This window comes from Glandiceps talaboti, chromosome 14, assembly GCF_964340395.1.
Source record: "Glandiceps talaboti chromosome 14, keGlaTala1.1, whole genome shotgun sequence".
NCBI classification, from domain to species: Eukaryota; Metazoa; Hemichordata; class Enteropneusta; family Spengelidae; genus Glandiceps; species Glandiceps talaboti.
In genome coordinates, this window is record NC_135562.1 from 2,910,134 (window position 1) to 2,916,182 (window position 6,049).

A 6,049-nucleotide genomic window follows, 5' to 3' on the forward strand; every position below is an offset into this window, starting at 1 on the left:
GTTGGTGATGGACATTGTTTTCCATGTTAGACTCCACACTGTAGACTGAATATACTTGGTATTCGTTGTCGCCGTGTGGGGGCGATATATAACCACGGACTTCAGGTGGGTTGAAAGATGTCCGTGGAGAGCCCATGTCAGTCGAATCTACCGTCTGGGAATGAGACTGGGGCGTACTTTGTGTTTCCTTGGACATACGTTTCTTCTTTTTGTCATCGCACGTACATTCGAGTTGATTGTTATTGTTCAACGTTTCTTTCGCTTGACTACCCCTCCAAGATCCTTGCCGCCTATGAGATGACGGACTTGGTAGTCTTTTCTTCGGGACTGGCGACGGTAATGGCGTTGTCGGTTTCTGGATATCAGGAGTTTCATCAATTTCCTCAATTAATGACGACGGCGATTGAGGAGGTACGTTGTTTGTTTCAGGACCGGAAGAATTCGTTCCTTGTCCGAGAGATAAAGTATCAGGTTTCGTGGAATTGGTCTTCTTGGAATCAACTTGACTTTGACCTGAATTTAAGTTCTCTTTTGGAGTGCTGTGTTTCGAATATCTTTGTTGGCTTGGTGATGACGGTTTGCTGTCCAAGTCAGCACAAGCACGTACAAACGGGACACCAACAGCCTGAATCTGTGCCGATGTCATTTCTATGTCTGCTGCACTGGGTTCTTTAGTTTTTGGAGATAGTCCCCGATCTTGTAAAACTTTAATTGCGTCTTCTCGAGATATAAAAGAAGAACCACTTTGTGACTTGAGGCGTCTATGTGAGCTTCGAGGGCTGTCATTCACAGGGACTGCTATGCTGTCTGTCGGCTGGTCTTTTGTTTGCTTTTGCTGTTGTCGAAACTTCTGTTTGTGCATCTCTTGCTCTTGCTCAAGGAATCTTTGTAGCTGCTGTTCTCTGTTGTACTGCTCCTCCCGCTGTTCCATGTCCAATTCTCGTTGTTGTCCTTCATATGATTGCCGATGTTGTTTGTTCTTTGGCTGTTGTTGGAGTTGTTCATATCCATCGCGTCTCTGTTGATGGGGATATATTTGGTCATTGCGTTTCCCTAGCAACGGATGTTGGGTTGGATTCTCACCTTGCTCATTTCGTCGTTTCGGTTTATGTCCTCTATTCGTGCCTGTGAAATTAGACAGTTATGTTAAATCAAATCAAATCGAATCAAATCAAATCTAAACAAAAACCTCAAAGACCGGTTAAGACAGGGCAAAATGTAATCAAAATCAAATCAGATTAAATCTAACCAAATCATATGGAATTTATTCAAATTGAATCTAATTCAAATTAAAAAAAAAACTAGACTATACCAGGCAAGCCCTGATAAGACCAAATCAAATCAAATCAAACCAAATCAAATGAAATCAAATCAAATAAGTATACCCCCCCAAAAAAAAAAAACCAACAACACGCACGCACGCACGCACGCACACACACACACACACGCGCGCGCGCGCACACACACACATACAACAAACAAACAAACAAACTAAACTATATAACAAAGTGTAGCCAATAGGTTAGACCATACCAGACAAGACCAAATCAATGCAAATCAAATCACAATTAATTAGCTTATCTAGGGAATGATATTTAATTTCACACAATGCACTATTCAAAATGGCAGTTTACATGTTCTCGATATCAGACTAGTGCTGTATATTTATTACCTTTATTGTTGCTAAATTCCAAAGGGTCGTAACCAAGTGCATAGGTGAGTCTAGTCATGTAGTCTCGTTTACGATAGCTTCTTTGATATGATCTTGCGATGTAGTACAAACCAAATGAACACATAACAAGTAGTGGCGACAATCCTGAAAATAAGGCGACAAAATATTAACATGATGTTTTCGAAAACCACATTTCAACAGTGTACGATTATATTTCCCAGTAGATGGACAAATTTAAAGAAGAAATGTGATGTTATAGCACAATTACATACTGTCAGGAAAAACGCAGTATGTCTGGTCTGGAATCTTTCATTATCTGATAATAGTTTTTTGTTTCATACATACATACATACATACATACATACATACATACATACATACATACATACATACTACATACATACATACATACATACATACATACTACATACATACATACATACATACACACACACACACACACACACACACACACACACACACACACACACACACACACCACCACCACCACCAGCCCTCCATCCATTCGTGTGAATGGCAAATGTTCTTGATACTTTCTGTTAACTTCATGTAACATTTGTCAAAGTCATATAATGATATAGGGGCTTGGACCAATATAGAAAATTATCTTAGTATAGGGTTAGATAGGATTGTAATCATGTCATCCACTATAGGTCCGGGCTTATCTGCTTGCCCTGAAATGTTTAAGGGAGTTTAGACCGCGCGCACAACGTCATCGGCTGATCTGTCAGTCTCACTACGGGTTAGATATATAGAAACCTACCCATCAAAATAATTCCAACATAACGGTAACGTTCTTGTCTTTTGTCCTGTTCATGCTCAAGAAGGCTTACAGCAACCATCACACCTCCTGCCAGGAATGACAAAATTCCTAATACCAACAAAGTGCCTGTTGTATATTTCAAGCAAGTAGGTGGTTCCCATCGACTTGCTGATGCAATTAGATGTGCCTTCGATTTACTGATTGGCATGATTGCATGTGTCCTTTATTTTTTGTTGACCTTCAAATATAAAATATGAAAAATGTTGAAAAAAAAGTGTGTTCGAATTGTTACATCATAGAGACTCACTTACAGAAATGTTATAATTTACAGTCACCACCATCCCATCACCATCATCATTATTATGTCCATTACCACCACCCCCCCCCCCCCACCACCACCACCACCACCATCACCACCATCATCATCATCATCATCATCATCATCATCATCATCACCATCATCTTTTAAGGAAACATTTATTCAAGTTCAAACTCTGCTACAATTAAAAACGATACGATTTTCCGATGTAAAAGTCAACGGATAGCCTGTAGCCACTAAACTAGTTACTCTTCTACACTCGTGCACTGTTTCCATAAGAATCTGGAATGGAGTGGAGCTCAGTTATTGATTCCGATTCAGTAATGTTTTACCCTTGTTCATCACGACTCGGTGTCCCAGCTGGTGGCTCTCGCTAAGTCCCTAATTAGTCTTCTGCGTTATATCATGAATGGCTCCAGAAGTCGATTTAGAGAAGCTTAGAAACCTAGTGAGTCGAATTAAAATTTTAGCGAGGCATAGCTATTTTATCATAACATAAATATAACATAATTTTCAAGATCTTCTTTTGATCACGTGCACAATCATTAATACGTTGTTAGAGTCTTTTCATGGGGATCTTTTGCTTAATGTATATACTAGCATTGTTTGACACTCTGAAATCACTTTGGAAAGTAACGCCAACTGCTATAAGAGTGTGTGAAAAAAAGTTTTGTTTTTGAAATCAACTTTGAAGTCGCCAATTTCATTGATATATGCTAGTATACGATGAATTTAAAACCAAACTATTCATCCCAAATAAAAGATTTACTTTAAATATTCAATGAATAATCGTGCACGTGTTTTATGTTGACACGATTACTTTTTATGATCATTTCTATATGTTAGATGTAGCTAAATGTGGAAGTTAGTACCAGTTTCCACGATATCTTGGTCTCCAAGTGTAAATACATGAATCTGTTAAAATAAACACATTAGTCAAAATTTTGACGGGAAACACAGGCGTAAATGTGTGTCAGCTGACCACATAATCACTGTATATAGTTTACTATTGCGTACCATGATACTCTAAACCGCAGATGGTACGACATTTCGGTCCTCGTGTGATTATTTCATGGCGATTTGACTAAAACTTCGTCGCATTACTTTTGATCGATTTTCTCTCTATCGCATCGCGAAGTTCTCAAGGTATAGCACAATAGGTCCGAACATTGTGCACTCGATACCACATCTGTGTGATTTATTTTAGAAGGTAAGGAATTTATTGTCCCTCTTCATAAACAGAAAGATTATATGGAGATTAATTTGTAATGTGCATTTTGATATATATGGTTACTACTTCGAAATAACAATGAACAATTTTTTGAATTTCTGCCAACTCCCCAATACCCTCCAGATTATTCGAAATTATTGCTTTCCACATGCCCGACAACAAAATGTCTCACTGCCCACCACCACCACCACCACCACCACCACCACCACCACCACCATCAATATTACCCTTGAGCAGAGACTTGCAATTGATGTTCTGCCACGACAACCTGTCCTGACGAACGACATAGTCAATATTGTCAATTAAGAAGACTGAGCTCTGGGCTCTAATCACATCACTGACTGACTGACTGACTGACTGACTGACTGACTGACTGACTGACTGACTTATTTGACTGACTGTCTGACTGACTGACTGACTGACTGACTGACTGACTGACTGACTGACTGAGTGAGTGAGTGACTGACTGACTGACTGACTTGACTGACTGACTGACTGACTGACTGACTTGACTGACTGACTGACTGACTGACTAACTTGACTGACTGACTGACTGACTGACTGACTGACTGACTGACTGACTGACTGACTGTCTGTCTGTCTGTCTGACTGTCTCCCTGTCTCTCTGTCTCTCTCTGTGTCTGTCTCTGTCTACTTCTCTGTCTCTCTGTCTCCCTGTCTCCCTGTCTCTCTCTGTCTCTCTGTCTTTCTGTCTGTCTGTCTGTCTCTTTTTTAAATACTCAAAGAGCACGTAGTGTTTGCAAGGTGACTGATAAAATATATCGCCTTGTAAATCTGTCACCTTATCAGTTTTTGTTTGCAGGAGGTATCAGAATGGTTATACAACTTCACCACAACATAAAAAAATAACATTTTTTAAAGTATGGGGAGCATCGATTTGACCATGAGTGGCACACCTTTGCGATAAGTTTCCTGTTTTTCTTATTCAGTTTCACAAGCAGGTAACCCTTCACTTCCCACACGGGTCAACACATGTATGACACGAAAACGCGCGAATGATGACCTTTCTAACCAGGCCAGTCGTCCGGGTCAGTATAATTCCGTATCATTCCGTGTCAGGTGCAGATAGTATCAACGTTGTATTTCATATCAAAGACTTGCCCACTGTAATCCTTTAATAACTTTATATATTACTAGAATGGATAACTGTTGTCCACTATGTGCTGGTATGTTGTTTGTTTTGGGCTGATTAAATCTACCCTTCTCTGTCAACATTAACAAAGGTGTGCGATGCGCACTTCAAATGAACAGAAAACTGACATTCTGAGCCCGACTCTGAGACCGCAAGGATAAGGATCTTCAGAACCTTGGCCGTCGGTACTAACTTCATCTGGTTACAAAACTGCGCATTTCTTTGTCCAAAAATATAAGGTGCTAGCTTTCCAGTCCCTCAAGTTGCCTAATCATATATGTATGTTGAGATTATTTGTTAATAATTAACCATACTCATACCATTATATGTTGATAGTCGGATATTTTCTCATGAAGTTATTTATTCTTTTTTCTGCCTTAACATTAACATTTACATTTTTCGTGTAGATAGATGTAAAATGACGCCCGTTTGAATCGAACTTTGTATAGTGATGAAGTTTTCAACATCTCGTTGAACTAATTCATTTATTTTAAGTAACATAAAACCTCAAATTATTTCGACAGAATGTACACTGTGTACAATCAAATCTTATACCGAATATGTTATCGTATCTACGAAACTTTGAAGAGTTGTATAGTCAAATAAAACACTTCAATAAAACTCTACAAATCTTCATAAGTATTTCATCAACTTAGTAACATTCCACAAACAGCAATCACAAAACATCCATCGCCATACTAATTTTCAAACACCTATGTACAATCAACCCTTTGTTTATAAAGACACGTACTGATACGATTCATGTTTTTGAATAAAATTGTTTCAAAACCACTTTTTGAAATTTCTGGCACTTTACAAAAAGTTGTAAGGAGCTCTTACCATCCGACAAGAACTTATGTTTAAACCAAAATATGTCTACAATATTAATA